General features: G+C 35.4%; 1 long non-coding RNA gene across 1 annotated transcript in view; it reads left to right on the top strand.

The window, feature by feature from the left end:
* LOC131401079 (uncharacterized) overlaps positions 1–23,504 on the top strand; it is a 277,389-nt gene extending 253,885 nt beyond the window's left edge. The window contains exon 3 of the long non-coding RNA XR_009217541.1: positions 23,345–23,504. This is a non-coding gene — a long non-coding RNA (uncharacterized LOC131401079). The remainder of the gene's footprint in view (positions 1–23,344) is intronic.
* The last annotated feature ends 1,151 nt before the right edge of the window (positions 23,505–24,655 follow it).

Below are 24,655 nucleotides of genomic sequence, written 5' to 3'. Positions count from 1 at the left end.
ATGTACCACTCTGGTGGGGGATGCTGATAAAGGGAAAGGATATGCATGTGTGGGGGCATGGGTTATATGGGAAATATCTGTACTTTTCTGTCAATTTTGCTGTTAACTTAAAACTGCTCTTAAAATATAAACCCTTAAAAAATATATAGTATACTAAATATTTATTAAATTGGTTAATGGAGTAGGAGAAGAACAGAGCAGGGAACAGGCTAGCAGTCTCAAGGATTGGTGCCCTGGGGTGGGAGGGTCACCTTGAGAGGCATGCAGGGCAGACATGCTGGGTTGGATCAGGAGAGCTGACTGTGAATCAAGTACCAACAAAATTCCAAAGGGAATTTATCACCCAAATTGTTATTCTAGGTCTATTTGCTCCTGGCCAGCCCACATTAGGGGAATAGCTCTGGACCGCGTATATTAAGAGGGACACAAGGAAACTGAGTCCTGTCCAGAGGGAAGTGAGCAGTCTTGGGAGATATATTAGTCTGCTACGGCTGCCATAATGAAATATCACAGCCAGGGTGGCTTATACAACAGAAATTTATTTTCTCACTGTTCTGGAGGCTGGAAGTCCATGATCAAGGTACCAGCCAATTTGGCTTCTGGTGAGAGCTGTCTTCCTGGCAGCTTGTAGCTAGCCATCGTGTCGCTATATCCTTACATGGCCTTTCCTTAGTGCTTTTATGCAGAGGGAGAGAGAGAGAGAGAGACGGAGAGGGAGAGGGAGAGGAGAGGGCTCTCTGGCATCTGTTTTCTTAGAAAGACATTAATCCTATTGTATCAGGGCCCCAACCTTATGACCCCATTTAACCTTAATTGCTTCCTTACTCCTAATACAGCCACACTGGGTGCTTAGGCTTTCAACATACGAATTTGGAGGGGACACAAACATTCAGTTCATAACAGGAGGTATTTAGAAAACAAGTCTAATGAAAAACAGTTGAAGTTGCTGAGGCTGTTTGGTCTTGAGAGGAGAAAAAATAGAGGGACTTAGTCTCAGACATCAGACTTCTGAAAGGCTATCACAAGGCAGAAGGAGCAAATGTTTTAGTGCATCCTCAGGGGAAGACTTTAGAAAGCCATAGGCAGGATAGACTTTTCTAAGCTCAACGCAAGGAATAACTTTCTGTTAATGAGAGCCATCATTGGATAGAATCAGCTGTCTCAGAAGGGAGTGAGCACATCACTGGAGGCAGGAAAGCTGGTGCTGGCACACCATTTGGGAGAGATGTAGTATAACTTGGGCTTGAGTAAGCTAAAACGTTACCTCCTGCCCCCAAATTATGAAGTAACAGTTATAAGAATACGTCCAAATAATGACTCATATTTTCTTAACATCTGGTTTCTCTGGGTGCAGGTAAATCAGTGCATCTCTCTTATATCCCCCCTCTTCCCTAATTTCTCCCACCAGAAGCTCAGCCAGGCTAGGCCTAGCTTAGGTTAAGCAGGAAATGAAGGAGCTACTACCTGACTAGCCTGAATATAAAAAACTTGAGCAGCAAACCTAAAAGAAATAGCTTTTTCTTCTTCCTTACTTTCTGTTCCCATTATGCTAATTTTTAGTGAGAAGCTGTGGGTGTCAGAGCTATGTAGAGGCTGTGACTAGAGTCATCAAGAATGTCAACTGAGTGAAATAGATACAGAGGAGGCAGCCTGAAGCCTGGGGTTTTATTGGCTTCCCTTCCAGTGCTGGATTGAAAGTGGCTCTGGCTTGGCCTTGTTCAGAAAGCTGGCAGGAAGTGCTGGAGCTTAGGGGCTGAGTAACAGTAGTAGTGGGGGCATGGAGAGAGGATACTGGCTTAGTAACACTGACTGGACTCAGCAATGACTTGGACTAGCTCTGAAATGGCCAATCATGCTTTATGGCAAAAATAAAAGCATCTCAACTATGTAGACAATGCAGTCCCTTTATATTGTGGATTTCTTCCTTAAGGACTATGGTTCTGACATGTGAACAGACATAAGGATTCCCTAGAGTGCTGGTTAAAATGCAGATTCCTAGCCCCTCCAGACTTACTGAATCTGAATCTCTGGGGGTGGGTCCTGGGCATCTGCATTTTAACAAGCTCTTTAAGTGATTCAGATGTACACTCAAGTTGGAAACACACTCACTGAAGGATTAAAAGTAAAAACAGTGTTTGACAAATGAAAAATAAATACAGCCTAAATTGAGTTTAGAGGAAAACCTTATATGAGACAGTCAATAGACATTCCTATTCATGGCTTAGAAGTACCTTGATGGTATTCACTGTTGTTGCTCTAAATGAGGGCTGAGATGCACATTTAAAAGTTGATATATTTGGGGGAACATGTTCAAAATTAATTTATATCAACATCTTAAATTCTTAAAAATCAATATGTTCAGTTTTGTGTTTTTATAAACTGCAACATTAAAATTAGAAATTGACACTTTAAAATAAAAAAAGAGTGTTGGGAGGCTGGAGAGATATCTGCAGAAATGCCAGGATATACGGGTAAATCCAATCTTGAATGGTTTTTTGCCACTTTTCAAAGTGCTGGATCCTGTTGGAGGTAGTCAGGAAGCAGGGAGGAAGCACTATTATGTCACTTCCCACAAGAAGGCAAGAGGTCTTAAGTGTCAGTGGCTCATGGGGGTGGTTTTCTGAAGTAGTGGTGGTAGAACATAGACATTATAGAAATAGGAAGAAGAGTACGTGGTGGAATCTAGCTCATGTGGCATCGAATATTAGAAATTATGCAATAAGTTCCTAACTCCTGTTCTAAAATCACAAAATAATATAAATTACTCTCAAGATTCTCCAGAAATCATTTCATCCATGTGACCATAAAGTCTTGTCCATTAAATCAAGAACACAAAGGAATACCATCTTGTATACATTTGATTGGCAAAAATTAAAAGTATGACAATACTAAATATTAGACAGATAAATTGTTTTATGTTCGCACAGCTATGAAAATGAATATACTAGTTATGTGCAACATGAATAAATCACAGTAACAATGTTGAGTGAAAAAAAGTAAGTACATCAAATCAATATATAGTATGATATATATATATATATATATATATATATACATACACACACACACACTTTCTATAATGTTCAACAAGTAAAATAGTATATTGTTTAAGAAGACTTCTGGAATAATAGAGTAAGGAGAGCTTGGTGGACCTTCTCAGCAAAACAATGATTTAACTGGTAAAAACTATTTTAAATATCTATCTTTTAGAGTCTCTGGAAATAGTCTTAAGATCGTATAACAAATAGGGAAATGTTCGTTCAAAGAAATCTACTAAATTTTGGTAAGAATGAGAGTCTGGCATTGGAACTGCAACCTGCCTCTTACCCACTAGCCTTAACACTCTAGCTCCATTTTACAAGACTCTACCCTGTGTACTTTACACTGGACATGTTCTACCAAGAAGGTGTGGGTTCCCTCTCCTCCCAGTTCCCAGTCTAAGTCTATAGTTTCACCATGGCAGGGGCAGGCCATCAGTGCCATTTCCCAGTCCCCAGCCCCATGTCACTGAAGCTCTGTTTTAGGCAGGTGTGGCTGAGCAGATTAGATCTCTTTTCTTCCACCCATTCTGCACTCATAGAGTAGGTAGAGCATGTTGGGGCCCCAATCATCCCTCTTAACCCACTTTGCTCATAGTATGAAGGTTCTACACTGAAAGGGACAAGCTGAGAAAATCAGAGGCTAACACCCCTTCCCATACCAGTGCCTACTTGTAGAGCAGAGGTATTATTCTGGGAAAAGTGGGTGTCCACGTCTAGCCTTAGTGCAGTAGCATGGGAGTTCTGACCAGGGATAAAGGCAGGCCATAAGGACAAAGAATTTACCAGCTTTACTTGAGGGGACTGACTTTATTTGAAACAGAGAGTGGAAAACTCCATGCCTGTGAACATTTCAAAAACAATGTAGATCTTGATGAAGAGCAATTAAGAGGAGGCTGGTAGCTCCCTGATAAAAAGCAAAACAGCAGAGCAACCAGAAGTTTAGTATTGAGAACCAGAGAAAGACAGCCAAGAAGAACCCTCCTGGGAGCACAATTGACTCTGGCTATTGAAAGGCTGGCTGAGTGTATGCTCTAGGCTTCACCCACACGGGAGCAATCAGAGCAGGACATGAGGCCCACTTAAAAGCATTCCTCCAGCCACACACAGACCCATCAAGCCGGGGCAAAAGCTTCATTGGGGCTTAAATGCAACCTCTGGTCAAATACCGAATGAACAATAAGCTACTCTGACCCAGGGATAACTCCTAGAAAGCCAGATATAAAAATAATAGCACACTCATCCCCAACAGTCTGGAAGACTGTGTGCAAGCCCAAGGCTGTACCTGTGTCCTCTCTGGAGCAATCAGAGAGAACCTCCAAGCTACATTTCCCTAGCTGAATGTGGGGCAAAAAAAATAAAGAGTAATTTCCCTAAACTGTAATAGAAGCCTCCAGGCAACATACATACATATCCAGTAGTAAAGGATAGAAATTTAACTGGCAAGGGAGCTTAAGCACTACCATTGACAGATAAGTAATTTAGGCTAATCCAGGTGCAAACCCTAAGTAGCCAGGCTAGAAGAAAAGCAAGGGGAAAAATTCTGAGCAGGGATACGAGAGGCAGTATGCTGCAGAAGAAATGGAATTCACAAAATTAATTCAGCTAAGTCACTAAACAAGCAAACTAATGAACAAAACAGCAACAACAACAAGGTGGTGGGCTATGAGGGAGTGGGGCCAGTATCCAGAGCTGGTCAAATATACTGTCTAAAATATCCAGGTTTAAACAACAACAACAAGAAAAATGACATGCAAAGGAACAGGATTAGAGTGTCCCATACACACACACAAAAATCATGCAATAAAAACTATCTGTGAAAGGGGCTTGATGCTAAACTTAGCAGATAAAGACTTCACAGCAGCTCTAATAAATATATTCGAAGAACTAAAGGAAACCATGCATAAAAATTAAAGGAAGATATGATGATAATGTCTCATCAAATAGAGAATATATATAAAGAGAAAGAAATAAGTTTCAAATGGAAATTAAGGAGTTGAAAAGTATAACAACCAAAATGAAAAACTCACTAACAAATTTACTAGCAAATGGGATCCAGTCACACATAAAAATAATTATATACCATGACTAAAAGTAAGATTTATCCCAGGAATGCACGGTTGGTTTACCATCTGAACACCAATTAACATAATACATTGTATCCACAAAATAAAAATCAAAAATTACATGATCATCTCAGTAGATGCAGAAAAAGCATTTTTAAAAACCCAGCACATTTTCATGAAAACACTCAACAAACCAGGAATAGAAGGGAACATCTTCAAGCTGATAAAGGCCATCTATGAAAAACCCAAGATAACATCATATTTTATAAGGAAAGACTGAATACTTTCCCTCTAAGATCTCCCTCTAAGATCTTACCACTTCCATTTAACATTGTACTGGAGGTTGCAGCCAGGGCAATTAGGCAAGAGAAAGTAACCCAGTGGAAAAGAAGAAATAAAACAATTTCTAATTATAGATGGCATGCTCTTGTATATAGAAAATGCTGAAAAATCCACTAAAAAGCTAATATAACTAAAATGACTTCAGCAAAATTTTAAAATACAAGACCAATATACAAAAATCAAGGAATACACTTGTAATGAACCACCTGAAAATGAAATGAAGTGAACAATTTCGTTTATAGTAGCATCAAAAAGAACAAACTACTTAGGAACAAATTTAACAAGAGAAATGCAAAACTTATACTCTGAAAACTACAATACTGTTGAAAGAAATTCAAGAATATCTGAATGAATGGCAAACATTCCATATTCATGAAGTGGAAGACTAACATTGTTAAGATGGCATTATTCCGCAAACTGATCTACAGATTCAACACAATCAGGATTAGAATCCTAGCTGACTTTTTCATAGAAATTGGCAAGGTGAGTCTAAAATTCATACAAAGTTGCAAGGGACCCAGAACAGCAGAAACAATCTTGAAAATACAGACCAAAGTTGGAGGACTCTTCACTTTCCAATTTCAAAACTTTCTACAAAGCAAAAGTAATCAAGACAGTGTGGTATAGGCACAATAAAAGATATATAGGTCGATGAAATCACATTGAGAGTCCAGAAATAAACCCATACATATATGATTAACTGATTTTCAGCAAGAGTCAAGACTATCCAATGAGGAAAAAACAGTATTTTCAACAATATATGGTGTTGAAACTGGTGCTGGGAAACCTGCATAGCCACATGCAAAAGAATGAAGTTGGACTCTTACTTCAAATCCTATATAAAAGTTAACTTAAAATGGATGGATCAAAGACTTAAATGGAAGAGCTAAAACTATAAAACTCTTAGAAAAAACACAGGGATAAATCTTTATGACTTTGAGTTTGGCAAATGATTCTTAGCTGCAAGACCAAAAGTATGAACAACAATTTAAAAAATAAATAAGTTGGACTTCAACAAAATTACAAATTTTGTGCTTCAAAGGACACCATCAAAAAGTGAAAAGACAACCTGTGGAATGGGAGAAAATATTTACAAATCATATATTTTATAAAGTACTTGTATCAAGAATATATAAGTGACCCTTACAACTCAATATTAAAATGACAAATAATCCATTTAAAAAATGGGCAAAGGATTGGAATAGGCATTTCTCCAAGCAAGATATACAAACAGCCAACAAGTACATGAAAAGATACTTGACATCATTAGTCATCAGGGAAGTACAGCTCAAAACCACAGTGAAATACCACTTCACACCCACTAGCATGACTATAATAAAAAGGGGAATAATAACAAGTTTTCATGAGGAAGTGGAGAAATTAGAACTCTCATACACTGCTGGTGGGAATGAAAATGGTGTAGCCACTTCAGACAACAGTCTGATAGTTCCTCAAACAAAGAAACTTAAAGTTACCATATGTTCCAGTAATTCTGCTGTTAAGTATATACCCAAGAAAAAAAATCCATATAAATACTTGTATATGAATGTTCATAGGAGCATTATTAATAATAGTCAAAAGGTAGAAAAAATAAATATCCATCAATGATGAATGGATAAACAAAATGTGGTATATTATACAATGGAATATTACTCATCCATAAAAAGGAATAAAGTACTGATACATGTGACAAAATAGATGAACCTTGAAAAAATATGCTAAGTTAAGGAAGCCAGTCACAAAAGACCATATATTGTGTTTCCATTTATATTAAATATCCAGAATAGGTAATCTATATAGACAGAAAGTATATTAGTGGTTGCTTAGGGCTGTATGTGCGGGAGGTATGAGGGTGCAGTGTGCTAGGTGGATAATAGCTCAAGGTTCCAGGTTTCTTTAGAGGTGATGAAAATATTTTAAAATTGACTGGGGTGATAGTTGGACATATATATAAATATACTTAAAAACACCCACTTTAAATGGGTGAATTGTATGGTGTGTGAATTATATCTCAATAAAACTATTAAAAAAAGCTTTTTAAAAATAACTAACTGGAAATTCTGGAGTTTAAAAATGCAAAACCAAAATGAAAAATGCACCAGAAGTGCTCAAGAGTATATTGGAGTAAGCAGAATACAAAATCAGCAAACTTGAAAATAGAGATTATGATATCTAAAGAACAGAGGAAAAAAAAGTAGTCCTCAGAAGGAAATTTATAGCTGCATCTAAATTTCAAAAGAATAAAAATATGAAATTGATATCTTAACTCAACTTTAAGAGACTAGAAAAAAAAGATCAAACTAAACCAAAACAAGCAGAACACTACACTGGGAATAAATGAAATAGAAAATAGAAAACAAAAGAGAAGATCAAAGAAAATCTTTTTCTTTGAAAAGATTAACAAAATCTTGGCCATTAATGAGGCTGATGAAGAAAAATATTACTAAAATAAGGAATGAAAGAGGAGACATCACTCTCAACATGACAGAAATAATAAGGACTATAGGGGAATACTATCAACAACCTCACACCAAAAAATTAGATAAATTAGCTAGATTTGAAAAATTGCTAGAAAGACACAAACTACCAAAACACACACACACACAAAAAGTGTAATTACAGGAAGTGATGATAAGTTAATTAGTTTGATTGTGGTAATTATTTCACAATGTATACATATATTAAGATATCATGTTATACACCTTGAATATATACAATTTTTATTTATCAAAAATCAATAAATAAAATATTTTTTAAAAGAAGAAATAGAAAAACTGAATACACCTATTACAAGTAAAGAGACAACATTAGTAATTTTAAAAACTTCCCATAAAGAAAAGCCAAAACCAGATAACATTACTGGTGAATTCTATGAAATATTCTAAGAAAAATTCATACCAATTTTTCACAAACTCTTCCAAAAAATAGAAAGTAGAACACTTCCAAGCTTATTCTATGAGACCAGTATTAACCTGAAGCAAAGACTAGACAAAAACATCACAGGAAAACTACAGATTGATATCCCTTGTGACTATAGACATAAAAATGTTCATCATAATACTAGCTAAATGAATCCAGCAACACATGAAAAGGATCACACACCATGACAAAGTAGAATTTATCTCACAAATGCAAAGTTGGTTTAACATTTGATATCTAACAGCAAAATATGCCATAGTAATAGAATAAAGGACAAAAACCATATGATCATCTCAATACACACAGAAAAAGCATTTGGCAAGATCCAACACTCTCTCGTGGTAACAGTGCTAAAAAATTAGAACTACAAATGAACTGCCTCTGCATGTAAAGGATATTTACAAAAACACATAGCTTAACATCATACTTAATGGTGAAAGACTAAATACTTTCCCCTTCAAATCAGGAATAATACATGTATATTCACTCTCACAAATTCTATTTAACATTTTACTGTTGGCTATAGCTAGGATAATTAGGTAAACAAAAGAAACAAACAACTTCCAGAGTGGGAGAAGAAGTGAAATTATCTCTATTTGCAGACAGTGTGATCTTGTACGTATAAAATCTTAAAAAGCCACCAATAATTTATCAGAATTAATAAATGAGTTCAGCTAGGTTGCAAGATACATGATAATATACAAAAATCAATTGTATTTCTGCACTAACAATGAACAATCCAAAAATAAAATTAATAAAATGATTCCATTTAGAATACATCAAAATGGCCAAAAGGTACATGAAAATGTGCTCAATATCACTAATCATTAGGGAAATGCAAATCAAAACCACCATGAGATATCACCTCACACCTGTTAGAATGGCTATCATCAAAAAGACAAGAGATATCGAATGTCGGTGAGGATGTGGAGAAAAGGGAACCCTTGTGCACTGTCAGTGGGAATGCGAATGGTGCAGCCACTATGGAAAATAGTATGAAGGTTCCTCAAAATATTAAAAATGGAACTACCATATAATGCAGTAGTCCCACTTCTGGGTATATATCCAAAGGAAATGAAATCAGGATATCAAAGAGATATCTGCACTCCCATCTTCATTGCAGCATTATTCACAATACCCAAGATTTGAAAACAACCTAAGTGTCCATTAACAGATGAGTTGATAAAGAAGATGTGGTATATAAATACAATGGAATACTACTCAGACACAGGAAAGAAGGAAATTCTGACATTTGCAACAACATGTATGGACCATGAGGGCATTGCACTAAGTGAAATAAGCCAGACAGAGAAAGACAAATACTCCATGGTATCACTTATATGTGGAATCTACAAAAAAAAAAGAGAGAGAGAGATAAATACTTGAGGGAATGGATGTGATAATTAACTTGATGGTAGGAATCCCTTCACAATGTATACATATATCAAATCACCACGATGTACACTTTAAATATCTACAATTTTATTTGTCAATTATACCTCAATAAAGCTGAAAAAAATTTGCGTATCTGACAAGGTTTAAGATGATGCTAATGCTACCAGTCTCGAGGACCAAACGTGTTTTAAGTAGCTCTGCCATAAAAATCTTTCTGGTGGTGGCAGTGGTGATATTGCCCAGTTATCCAGCTGTCCAGTTTCTAGTAGAGATATTTTAATCTCTTCCTGCAGCATGACTTTGCCTGTAGATTTGTCAGCATAAACTCTCTTGGTCCTTATTCATTTTTTTAAAAAATTTTTTGTTTATTGCAGTAACATTGGTTTATAACATTGTAAAAATTTCAGGTCTACATCATTATACTTCTATTTCTGCAAGGATTACATCATGTTCACCACCAAAATACTAATTACAACCCATCACCACACACATGTACCGAATTATCCCTTTCACCCTCCTCCCTCCCCCCTTCCCCTCTGATAACCACCAATCCAATCTCTGTCCCTATGTGTTTGTTTATTGTTGTTATTATCTACTACCTAATGAAGGAAATCATACGGAATTTGACCTTCTCCCTCTGACTTATTTCACTTTGCATTATACCCTCAGTGTCCATCAATGTTGTCACAAATGGCTGGATTTCATCGTTTCTTATGGCTGAGTAGTATTCCATTGTGTATATATACCACATCTTTATCCATTCGTCCCTTGATGGGCATTTAGGTTGCTTCCAAGTCTTGGCTATTGTGAATAACGCTGCAATGAACACAGGGGTGCATGTACCTTTACAAATTGGTGTTTTCAAGTTCTTTTGATTTTAATGCAGTTTTCTACTCTCAGCAGTCATACATAGACATTGTTTAAAAAGTCAAAGAGTCTACAATACTGAAGGAAAGCAGTGGTCACTTCCTCCCCTCCACTATTCCTACTTTTTAGAGACAATCACTTCCAACTCTCTTAGCTTTTTCTTTTGGTATTTGTCTCCACATCTCTACAACAAAACACTTATTTTGCCAGTTCTTCATTTAATAGTTTTAGGCATATTGGTTTTCTACTATGGGAGATGAATATTTAGCTCTCTTTCACTTCCCTGCCCAACAGCACAAATGGGTATTCTTCCTGTTTTTCCATCTTCCAAATACAGTTGTATAATGTTTGCTTAGATTAATAATTAAACTTTACATTTTTATGACTGTGTAAATGTTATTCAGCTGCTGTGTTGTTTGCAATGACCACTTTTTCTTTCTTGCCCAACTTTCTACCCTTGATATTATTTTTTTTCTTCGCTTAGTTATGTAAGTACTTAGTCTTAGACTCTTCATCATTTATATAAAATTCATCTTGATATTTCAGGTATTCCTATAATTTCATTTTCTTAGAGTCATCTTTTCCTGGAATATTCTGATAATCTCCAAGGCAGAATGTTTTTTTCTGTACTGATGCACAATATCATTTTGGGCTCTCCCTTTACCATCTTCTTGGAGATTATCTTCATTTCTCTTTTGTGTTAGGCTTCCTGTTGCCTAAACATGTCTTTTTCTTTTTTGAATTAACTTTGTTGGAATACCTCCTGTTATTTCCTAATAAGGCGTGCCTGGGATAGAAATTTCTTGAGAAGTTTTGATTGTCTGAAAATGTCTTTAGACTACTTGCACATGTGTTATAGTTTTGTTGAAATGAAAATAATTTTCATTAATAATTTTGAAGTTATTTCTCCATTGTTTTTCAGACTTTAGTGTTATTGTTGAACCAATTCTGATACCCATCTTGCATGTGTAACCATTTTTTTCCTTCTCTAGAAGCTGCTAGTGTTTTGGGCAATAAGTGGACACTTTTAATGAGGAATTCCATACCCTTCAAATCATGAAGTTTTTTTTGAAGTATTTATTTGATGTTTTTTCTCCCTTATGTTTCCTCTCAACTCTCTTCCCAGAGCTGCTATTAATTGAATGTTAGACATCCTGGTATATTTCTCTAATTTTATCTTTTTGCTATTATTTTTCATCTCTGACTTTTTCTTTATTTTTTGTGAGGAAGATGAGCCCTGAGCTAACATCCATGCTAATCCTCCTCTTTTTGCTGAGGAAGACCGGCTCTGCGCTAACATCTATTGCCAATCCTCCTCCTTTTTTTCCCCAAAGCCCCAGTAGATAGTTGTATGTCATAGTTGCACATCCTTCTAGTTGCTGTATGTGGGACGTGGCCTCAGCATGGCCGGGGAAGTGGTGCGTCGGTGCACGCCTGGGATCCAAACCCCGGCCGCCAGTAGCGGAGTGCACACACTTAACTGCTAAGCTACAGACCTGGCCCAAGTGATTTTAATAATAGTAACTATAGCTCTATCCCAGGAGAAAATTAGATGTCTTTCAGTTTATTTTTCTTAATTTAAGAATGAATGATTTCAGCAATTGCAACTTCCTGCATGAGATGATTGTAGATTAAGACATGATTGGGGATGGGAGTGGGGAAAGTTAGTCTCTATAATGTTTATCCGTCCACTTCCCAACAACTACCCACAAAAATGCAAGCACAGCTTTAAGACAAGTCTCCTACGCTCATCCCTCTTCAAATGGCTTGTCATTACAAATTTAGAGGAATTCCAAAATTGGCATAGTCTAATTTTTATGGTTAAATATAACAAGTATAATGTTAACACATGTTAAACCAAAATTTTTACAAACTGCCTAAGTAACTCCATTTCTTACATCTACTTATTGCTTCAGTGAAAGTAATGGAGAAGGTTAAAAATGCATGAATGAATTCAGAATCTGGTCAAAGGTTAGAAGATTGAGAATTCTGGCACATCTATCTTATCTTTCTTACTTGGGCAGAATTTTACAGCTCAGCTAAGTCTGTTAGTGCAGAAGTTCAGATATATGTCCATTTATAAGAACCTTTTCAGTGTTGGCAGCAGCTAGAAAGAGAATGAAAATATATCAGGAGGACAATGAGTGAATGAGGTGTTAGAGTGGGGGACACAGAGTGTTAACACATTATTGAAAGTGGTGAATGAAGCTGCTGCATCTATTCATGGTATCAGGTCTGTGAAATACGAGGGGCCATATTAAAAATAAATAAATAAAAATAGCATCAAAAGTAATAAACCACTTAGGAATGAATTTATCAAAAAACTGTAAGACATAGACTGAAAGTTACAAAATATCATTGAAAGAAATTAAAGACCAAAATAAACAGAAACACATCTTTTGTTCATAAATAAAAGTACTTAATATTGTTAAAATGCCTATACACCCCAAATTGATCTATGGATTCAATGAAATTCCTATCATAATCCCAGCTCATTATTATGATTATGATTACTCTGGTTATTTTTATGATTATTTTGATTACTTTTAAAAATCTGTCTATGGACAAGTACTATATTAGAATCACCCAAGAGTCTCATTCAAAATTCAGATGCTCTGACTCTATCCAATAGCTACTCTATGAAAATCTCTGAAAATGTATCTGACATAAAGAAACAGATTATTCTGATGTCTTAACAGAACCAACAGTCTGTCATGGAAGATAGACATTGGGGAAATAATTATAAGTGCATTGAGTGCTACAAAAAAGAAGTGCTGAGTGAAACAATCCCAATTGGTGTGTATTGGAAGTGAAGTTAGAAAACTAATGTTTTGGATTGTGAATGTTATTTCCCAGACAATATGACCCTTGGGAACATTATCTTCTTTCTCATGAGCATCATCATTATCATTCTTATCATCTTCCTCAAGTTTCTTTTTTCCTATTCACCCCAAGATGCGATTGCTCTCCCTTGTCAAAGCCCTCATTTTCTCACTATCCATCTATTAGATTATCGCAACTGTCTCCTTGTTTGGGGCCCTCTAATTCATCTTTCACATATGTATATGCAATTGTTTTTCATTCTTAAACACAATTTAGATCTAATTACTACTCTTCCTAAACTTTAAAAGTTGTTCCCTATTATTCTTAGGATAAAGGGCAAGGTTTTCAATATGACATACAATAGACTTCATGAGCTGGAGCTGTTGAAAAAACCAAAAATTTCCAAAGCTCAAATAGCTTGTGAATTCAAAGAATGAGTAAGTGTATTATTTCTTCAGGAAATTTCCTGATAGTTCCACCTATCCCTAATATATACCAATTCTGCACTTTTTTTAAGTACTCAATACACTTACAATTACTTGTTCAATATCTGTCTTTGCTGATAACTGTGAGTTCCATTAAGCCAGGGACCATGTCTGTCTTGTTGCTAACTTATTCTCAATGTCCCAATGTCTCAAATGTTTTGTCCTTTAATGATTAATTGCTGCATAAATTAATAGATGCATGCATTATCTCAGTTTAACTGTATGAAGTAATTATTATCCCAATTTATAGGTGAGAAAATTGAAGGTTAGAGAAATTAAGTAACTTGCCCAAAAGCCTCAAATTCAGGTCTTTCTTACTCTGAAATACAAGTGCTTAATCCCTACACCAGAGCTTTCTAGCCATCAATGAGTTTCAGGTATACTAAGATATTGCTCTGTATGGCTAAAGATACTTAGCTCTTGGGGAGGCCTATAGGGTTCTGTGGCAAACAGATCTCCTTTGCCTGGTTGCCTCTGGCTTCAAACAACTTCTTGTCTTTACCTCAATGTGCCATTCAGATATATTTTCTATGAATACGTGATGTAAAAAAAAAAAAAGATTGAAAAGGATTGCCTGCTAGAATACAAGACCACCTCACTACCTAAGATTAATTTTTTGAGATAGGAAAAGGTAAATTTTTAGCCTATAACAAATTTTGCAGGGGTGGTTCAAGATGGCCGTGTAAAAAAGATCAAAAATTCACCTCCTTCTATCAACACATCAATTCTACAGCTACATATGGAACGATTCACTCTGAAAAAGACCTGAAAACTAGCTGAATAGCTCCTCCACAGCAAAGGATAAACGGGCCACATTGAGATGTGTAGGTGAGGCAGAGATGTGGTCTCACCAAAAACCTCAACACCAGCATGGCAACCCACAATTGGAAGAGATCTCACAAATACAGAGCTTCTCCCTGAGGAGCGAGTGGTTTGTGCCCCACATCAGGCACCCAAACCCTTGGGACCTGCACCATAGATAAGACTACAAAGTGTCTAGTTTTGAAAACCAATGAGACTTACATCCAGGAGACACAAAGGGCTGTAGGAAACAAACATTCTACTCTTAAAGAGCTTGCATGCAGACTCACTCACCCTGGGACCAAGCACAAAAGCAGAAGTTTGAAAAGCACATAGACTATATGTGAAGGAGATTCATTTGCTAATCTTAAAGCTTCTGCCAGGGCATCAGGGGTCTGTTGGGACTCTCTATGGGGACAGAGACACTGGTGGGCACAAGTTTTGCACTCTCTCTCTACCTTGCTAGTGCTGGCAGGTGCACACAGTCACAAAACGCTCCTGCTGCCCTGTTAAAGCCAATAGATATGCTCCACCGATGTGCTCTCCTTCTCCCTTGCTAACACCAGCAGGCACACTCTGTACCTGTGTTCTCCTACTGCCTTGCTAAAGCTGATGGGCATGCCCTAGCTTGGCACGGTCCAGATCCCTTGCTAAGATGGCAGGTATGTACTGGCCCAGTGCTTACCTGCTACATTTCTAATGTGAGGGATGCTGTTTCAGGGCCTGGCTCTGGTGGCCAGAGGGTCTTTTATTTCTGGGCCCCATAGGACTTAAATAATTGGACAGACAGTTCTTGGAAGGTTACTGCACATACAGCAGACTGAAACACATCCCCAGTCTTCTGATGAAAAAGGCCTATTTACTTGTCCTGGAACTTCAACCTGAGGGGCAAGCTTCAGGTTTGCCAAATATCTAGAGGCTACAGAGGTGCTCTCAGGCAATATAGGTTGGGGATGCCATCTTTTTTCTCTCCCTTGGCCTCGCTAGAGTTATCCAGTACCTCCCAGAAAAGAGTTTATGCCCTTGTCTGGAACCCCAATTTTTGCAACTGTCCCCCAAGGGGAAACTTCCAGATCATCTGGTTTGGAGGCCAACAGGGTTTATGATTGTGGTCCCATGGGACTATGTATATTTACATATTTTAAAAACTGCTTTCTGAGGGTCTGGCTTCCAGTTAGCCTGAAATTAGGTGCTGACTGAGATCCCTCCTTTTGGAACACTGACAGGGCTTGGAAAACCTTCAACAACTGGGAGGTACTAAAAATAAATCAGGCTGATTAGACAATTACAAAGGTTTGAGAGACAACTAAGAGCTAAGGCAGGATTGAACAATAAGGTTCATCTCCTACAAAAAGCCACTCCTTCAAGACTGGGACAGGTAGCAGATTCCCTAATATATGGAAACAAATACAGAGAGTCAAACAAAATTAGAAAACATAGGAATACATTCCAAATGAAAGAATGAGATAAACTGCAGAAAAAAAAAAATGTTAGTGAAACAGAGACAAGTAAGATACCTGATAAAAAATTCAAAGTAATCATCATAAAGATTCTCACTGAACTTGGGAGAAGAAGGATGAACACAGTGAGAACTTCAACAGAGTTATAAAATATGAGAAGCATGAAACAGAATTCACAGAGCTGAAGAATACAATAACTGGACTGAAAAATACACTAGAGGGGTTAAAGAGCAGACCAGGCGAAGTAGAAGAAAGGGTCAGTAACCTGGAAGATGGCAGTGGAATACACCCAAACAGAGCAGCAAAAAGAAAAAAGAATTTAAAACAGCGAAGATAGCTTAAGGGATCTATGGCACAACATCATGCAGAATAATATTTGCATTATAGGGCTGCCAGAAGAAGAGAGAGAGAAAGGGGCAGAAAAATAATTTGAAGAAATAATGGCTGAAAATGTCCCTAATCAGGGAAAGAAAATAGACAACTAGATCCAGGAAACCCAGAGATTTCTAAAAAAGATAAACCCAAAATAATGCAAAGCAAGACACATTTTAATTAAAATGTAAAAATTAAAGACAAAGAGATTGTTAAAAGCAGCTAGAGAAAAACAACTTGTTACATACAAGGGAACCCCCATAAGACTATCAGCAGATTTTCACTAGAAACTTTGAACACCAGAAGGGAGTGGCATGATATATTCAAAGTGATGAAGAAAAAAAAAAAACAACTTCCAGCCCAGAATTGTCTACCTGGAAAGGTATCCATTCAGAATTGAAGGAGAGAGAAAGAGTTTTCCAGACAAGCAAAAGCTAAAGGAGTTCATAGCCACTAAACTGGACTTATGAGAAATGTTAGAGGGACTTCTTTAAGGTGAAAGGAAAAGGAACTAATTAGTAACAAGAAAACAGATGAACATAAAAATCTCACTGGTAAAGGTAAATATATAGTAAAAGTAGTGGATTAATCACTTACAAAAATAAGATGGGGGCTGGCCCAGTGGCATAGTGGTTAAGGTCACACGCTCTGCTTCAGTGGCCCAGTGTTTGTGGGTTTGGATCCCAGGCACAGACCTACACACTGCTTATCAAGCCATGCTGTGGCTGTGTCCCATATACAAAATAGAGGAAGATTGGCACAGACGTTAGCTCAAGGACAATCTTCCTCACCAAAATAATAATAATAATAATAATAATAATAATAATAATAATAATAATAGCATTAAGGTTAAAAGATAAAAGTAATAAAAATAACGATAACTACAATAATTAGTTAAGGGATACACAAAATGAAAAAATGTAAAATGTGACATCAAAGACAAATGTTGGGAGTGAGTAAAAATGGTGAGTTTTAAAATGCATTCAAACTTAACTTGGTATCAACTTTAAATAGATTGCTATATATATAGGCTGTTACATGTGAGCCTCGTGGTAACCACAAAACAAAACACTGTAGTAGATACAAAAGAGATACTGAGAAAGGAATCTAAGCATAACACTAAAGAAAGTCATCAAACCACATGGGAAGAGAGCGAGAAAAGAAGAAAGGACAGAGAGGAACTACAAAAACAACCAGAAAAAAAGCAAACAAAGTGGCAATAAGTGCATACTTTCCAATAAGTACTTTAAATGTAATTGGATTAAATTCTGTAATCAAAAGACATAGTGTGGCTGAGTGGATTAAAAAAAAACAAGACTCGTCTATATGCTGCCTACTCACTTCAGATGTAAGGACACACACAGACTGAAAGTGAAGGAATGAAAAAAGATATTTCAAATGGAAAGCTGGGGTAGCAATACTTATATCAGACAAAATAGATTTAAAACAAAGACTGTAATAAAACACAAAGATAGGCATTACATAATGTTAAAGGGGTAAGTACAACACAAAGATATAACATTTGTACATATTTATGCACCAAACATAGGAGCACCTAAATATATAAAGCAAATATTAACAGACCTAACAGGAGATATTGACAGCAGTACAATAATAGTAGGTTACTTTAATACTCCACTTATATCAATGTATAGATCATCGAGACAGAAAATCAATAAGGAAACATCAGCCTTAAATGACACATTAGACCAGATGGACTTAATGTATATATATAACATTCCAGTCAAAAGCAGCAGAATAAACATTCTTCTCAAATGCACATGAAGCAGTCCCCAGGATAGATCATATGTTAGACCACATAAGTAGTCTCAATAAATTTAAGAACATTGCAATTATATCAAGCATCTTTCCAACCACGATGGTATGAAGCTAGAAATCAATTACAAGAAGAAAACTGGAAAAATCACAAATATGTAGAGATTAAACAATATGCTACAACTAATGGGTTAATGAAGAAATCAAAGGAGAAATCAAAAAATATCTTGAGACAAATGAAAATGGATATACAACATACCAAAATCTATGGTAATCAGCAAAAGCAGTTCTAAGAGGGATGCTCATAGCAATACAGGCCTACTTCAAAAAAATAAAAAAATCTCAAATACACAATCTAACTTTATACCTAAAGGAAATAGAAAAAGAATAACAAACAAAGCCCAAAATTAGTAGAAGGAAGGAAATAATAAAGGTCAGAGTGAAAATAAATAAAATAGAAACTAAAAAGACAATAGAAAAGACTAATAAAACTCAGAGCTGGTTCTTTGAAAAGATAAAACAATTTGGCAAACCTTTAGCTAGACTCACAAATTAAAAAAGAGAGAGGGCTGAAAATAAATAAAATCAGAAATAAAAGAGGAGAAGTTACAACTAATACCAAAGAAATGCAAAAGATCATCATAAGAGACTATGAACAACCATATGCCAACAAATTGGATATATTAGAAGAAATAGATAAATTCCTATAAACACACAATTTTCCAAGACAGAATCATGATGAAATATAAAATCTAAATAGACTGATTACTAGCAAGGAGACTGAATTAGTAATCAAAAACCTCCCAACAAAAAAGAGTTCAGTATCAGATTCTGGTGAATTCTACTAAACATTCAAAGAAGATTTAATACCAATCCTTCTCAAACTCCTCGAAAAAATTGAAGAGGAGGGAGTGCTTTCAAACTTATTTTATGAGGCCAGGATTACCCTGATACAAAAACCAGACAAGGACAGCACAAAAAAAGAAAATTACAGGCCAATACCCCTGATTAACATAGATGCAAAAATCCTCAACAAAATATTAGCAAACTGAATTCAACAATACATTAAAAAGATCATACGTCTTGATCAAGTGGGACTTATTCCAGGGATGCAAGGATGGTTCAACATCCACAAATCAATCAACATGATACACCACATTAACAAAACAAAGAATAAAAATAATATGATCATCTCAATAGACACAGAAAAAGCATTTGACAAAATTCAACATACATTTAGGATAAAAACTCTCAACAAAGTGGGTATAGAGGTAACATACTTCAATATAATAAAGGCCGTATATGACAAGCCCATAACTAATATCATACTCATTGGTGAAAAGCTGAAAGCTTTTTCTCTAAGATCAGAAAAAAGACAAGGATGCCCACTCTTGCCACTCTTATTCAACATAGTACTGGAAGTTTCAGCCAGAGCAATTAGCAAGAAAACAAAATAAAAGGCATTCCAATTCAACATGAAGAAGTAAAACTGTCACTATTTGCAGATGACATGATTTTATATATAGAATATCCTAAAGACTCAACCAAAAAACTGTTAGAACTAATAAATTCAGTAAACTTGCCAGGTACAAAATCAATATACAAAGTTTGTTGCATTTCTATACACTAAAAATAAACTATCAGAAAGAGAAATTAAGAAAACAATCTCATTTCCAACTGCATCAAAAAGAATAAATTACCTAGGAAAAAATTTAACTAAGGAGGTAAAAGACCTGAACACTGAAATCTATAAGATATTGATGAAAGAAATTGAAGACACAAATAAATGAAAAAAATAATCTGTGCCCATGGATTGGAAGAATTAATATTGTTAAAATGTCCATATTATTCAATGCAATATATAGATTCAATGCAATACCAATAAAAATTTCAAAGGCATTTTTCACAGAACTAGAACCAACAATCCTAAAATGTGTATGTTACCACTAAAGACACCAAATAGCCAAAGAAGTCTTGAGAAAGAAGAAGAAAGCTGGAGGCATCATGTTCTTTGACTTCAAACTATACTACAAAGCCATAGTAATCAAAAGAGTACGGTATTGGCATAAAAACAGACCCATAGATTAATGGAATTGAAGAAAGAGCTCAGAAATAAACCAACACATATATAGTCAATTAACTTATGACAAAAAAGACAAGAATACACAATGGGGAAATGACAGTCCCTTCAATAAGTGGTGCTGTGAATACTGGACAGCTGTATGCAAAAGAATGAAATTATACTACTCTGTTACACCAAACATAAAAATTAATTCAAAATGGGTTAAAGACTTGAATGGAAGACCTGAAACCACAAAACTCCTAGAAGAAAACATAGGCAGTTATCTCCTAGCCATTAGTCTTGGCGATGATTTTTTTGTATCTAACTCCAAAAGCAAAGTCAAAAAAAGCAAAAATAAACAAGTGGGACTATATCAAACTAAAAACTTCTGCACAGCAAGGGAAATGATCAAAAAAATGAAAAGGCAACCTACTGAATGGGAGAAAATATTTGCAAAGCATATTCTGATAATGAGTTAATATCCAAAATATATAAAGAACTCATACAACTCAATAACAAAGAAAACCAAACAATTCAATTAAAATTGGGCCATGGATCTGAATAGACATTGTTCTAAAGAAGACATACAGATGGCCAACAGGCACGTGAAAGATGCTCAACATCACTAATCATCAGGGAAATGCAAATCAAAACCACAATGAGAAATCACCTCACACTTGTTAGAATGGCTATTATCAAAAAGACAAAAAAATAACAAGCGTTGGTGAGAATGTGGAGAGAAAAGAACCCTTATGCGTTGTTGGTGGATATGTAAATTGGTGCAGCCACTATGGAAAGCAGTATGGCAGTTCCTCAAAAAATTAAAAATAGAACTACCATAGGATCTAGCTATTCCACTTCTGGGTATTTATCCAAATAAAATGAAAACACTAATTTGAAAAGATATATGCACCCCTATGTTCACTGCAAAATTATTTAAAATAGCCAAGATATGGAAACAACCTAAGTGTCCATCAATAGATGAATGGATAAAGAAGATGCACTATATGTATACAATGGAATACTATTCAACCATAAAAAAGAATGAAATCTTACCATTTGTGACAACATGGATGGACCTTGAGGGTACCATGCTAAGTGAAATAAGAGACAGAGAAAGACAAATGCTGTATGATTTCACATATATGTAGAATCTAAAAAACAAAAAAAATGAACAAACAAAAGAAAACAGAATTCATAGATACAGAGAACAAATTTGTGGTTGCCAGAGAGAAGGGGTACTAGGGGTTGGATGAAATGGATGAAGGAAGTCATGAGGTACAAACTTCCAATTATAAAATAAACGTCATGGGGATGTAATGTCCAGCACGGTGACGATATTCAATAACATTATATGGCATATTTAAAAGTTGCTAAGAGAATACATCTTAAAAGTTCTCATTACAAGAAAAAATATTGTAACTTTGTATGGTGATGGATGGTAACTAGACTTTTTGTGGTGATTATTTTCCAGTGTATACCAATATTGAATCATTGTGTTGTACACCTGACACTAATATAATGTTATTTGTCAATTATATCTCAATAAAAGAATTCACTTTCATTTCATAAAAAATATAAGTAATTGTACTTTGGCCTGTCTTATCCTGTAGATTGAGATTCTCAATGGCAGGGAACATTTGTTATAGATCTTAGAATTCCTTTTAGTACCTACAACAGTGATGGGCTCTAATACAGTTAGAATATGTATTGGAAGAAATGTGAGAAATACAGGTATGAAAAGAACTTAAACAATCATGAAGTCTAGTGTTTATCAAAGTTTCAGCATGCTAATGAGAAATTGGTACCAATAGAGGTCATTTTTATAAGATAAATTACAATTTTTAAAAAATTAATATTGAGGGTATAATGCAAAGTGAAATAAGTCAGAGGGAGAAGGTCAAATATTGTATGATTTCCTTCATTAAGTAGTAGATAATAACAACAATAAACAAACACATAGAAACAGAGATTGGATTGGTGGTTACCAGAGGGGAAGGGGGGAGGGAGGAGGGTGAAAGGGATAATTCGTTACATGTGTGTGGTGATGAGCTGTAATTAGTATTTTGGTGGTGAACATGATGTAATCTATGCAGAAATAGAAGTATAATGATGTACACCTGAAATTTTTGCAATGTTATAAACCAATGTTACTGCAATAAACAAAAAAATTAAAAAAATTAGAATATAGTTTAAAAATTAAGAATATGTTTTTAACAGCACTGAGAGAGTTAAAATTGTTTATAGTCTTAAACCAAATTATCTATATCTGGTTTGATGATGGATTACTTGATTTACAGGTCAGATTCTACACTCTATTCTTTATTTCTTCCAAGTTAGAAAATACAAACTCACAATCACAAGTTACCAAGAAAGCAGCGGCAATTATTCCGTGGTTATTGTAGACATTACTGAAGATTTTACTGAACATAAACCCAAACTTTATGGGGCGATTTCTCATTGTCATGGACTTCTCAGATGGAAGTTAAATGTTTTAACGTGGGAGATAGATGGGAATGGAGCCCTAATTCATTATTTTCTGAAAACAATTTCCTGACATTCTGTCATAGCACTTGGAAATGATTTATTTTTCTAATAAGGGATAAAAACCATCAAGTATTATGTGAGAGTAAACATCTTGGTGATAGAGCTACTTGCACACTAGTTTGGCTTTCTTAAGAAAACCTGAAATCTTATCCTCACCATTAAAAATTGTGATATTTTGGCTCAGAAGTGATAGATTTGGGCTATTCAAAGTACTTAATATATACCAGTTAAGAAATTCACTTGATATCATTAAAATTACCCTTATTAATGTCATGTTTTCAATTTTATCTTTGGTTACAAAAATTTATTGGCGCACTTTTCCCCTTGGCAACTAGTGTACTTCAACGTGGAAAATAAGAGTCCTCTAATTGCTGTTCATTTCTTCACACAGCATCTTGAAAAGAAAAACATTCAATGGCCATAATTTGGATATGTATACAATTTTCACTATATCATTATGTCATCCAAGGCTGAATCAGAATTAAGAGGTATGTGGTTGACCACTAAATGTTCACTGTGAATGAAGCAATGTGTATACCGGCATCCAAAGGAACCCCTTTCACTTGTGTAGCAATGCTCTTCCTTGCTACAAAAAGTTGGTTCTCTGTAGATACTAATACCAGCAACTTTTTCATTCTGTATAAGAGCTCACTAAGATCAAACAAATAAACAAAACAAATGAAATGAGTAACTGCATAAACATAACAATAAAAAAGGTCTTTTTCCTTTGCATAAGGTTTTCAGTCACAAATGAACAAAAAGTCATACTGCACTTCTCCATCATATATGATTCACCTTATGCTAGGGATTGATTCAGACTCTCTGCATCAGTTGAATTGTTCAATTATAAAAGAACAATAATGCAAGAACACACAGATGACAGTAATTGATCTTCCACGTCACACGCCATTGTCCAACAATAGGCAATAATTTTAAAAAAGTTTGCCAATAACTCATTTGGCTTTCCCTTTGCGATTAATATTGTATATTAGCATTGCAGCTGGTTGTACAAGTTCTTTGGTAATAGTATCAACTATTATTGCTACGTGTATTTTACCTTTGAATAGTGCCTTTTTACTTTTGATCTCTTCTCTAAATTTACAGTAAAAAATATACTTCTAAGTATTGTTTTGCATTTGTTTTGGGAAAATGTGATTGGTTTACTATGCAGATTACTGTGTTTTATTTGAAAATTATGCAAAAGCTTTTATGGCCTCATGCCACCAATTGATAAAGTCTTATAACACTGAGAAATAAGAAAGAATGCATTATAAGTTCAATAAATACAATTTTTACATATCCATATTGTTTTCTGGTTACACTTTTCTTTTTTGACTGCTTGACTGGTATCAACACACATGCAAATTCACTTCTCTCAAACAATAGTTTTCTATTTTAGATATATAGTAGACCTGTTTATTATTCACACTCATGACATTATGCTGAGTTGTAAAATTTGTGTTACTATTTGTATTCCTACTTGTATTAGTTTCCTATTGCTGCTGTAACAAATTATCACACTTGTTAGACTAAAACAACACAAATTCAATATCTTATAATTATGAAGATCAGAATTCTGAAATGGGCCTTACCAGGCTAAGATCAAGATGCTGGCAGGACTAAGTTACTTTCTGGAGCTTGCCCTTCCCAGTTTCTAGAAGCCACCCACATTTCTCAGCTCATGGACCTCTTTCTCCATTTT

Source organism: Diceros bicornis, chromosome X (genome assembly GCF_020826845.1).
Source record: "Diceros bicornis minor isolate mBicDic1 chromosome X, mDicBic1.mat.cur, whole genome shotgun sequence".
NCBI classification, from domain to species: Eukaryota; Metazoa; Chordata; class Mammalia; order Perissodactyla; family Rhinocerotidae; genus Diceros; species Diceros bicornis.
This window is presented reverse-complemented; position numbering and strand designations above follow the sequence as displayed.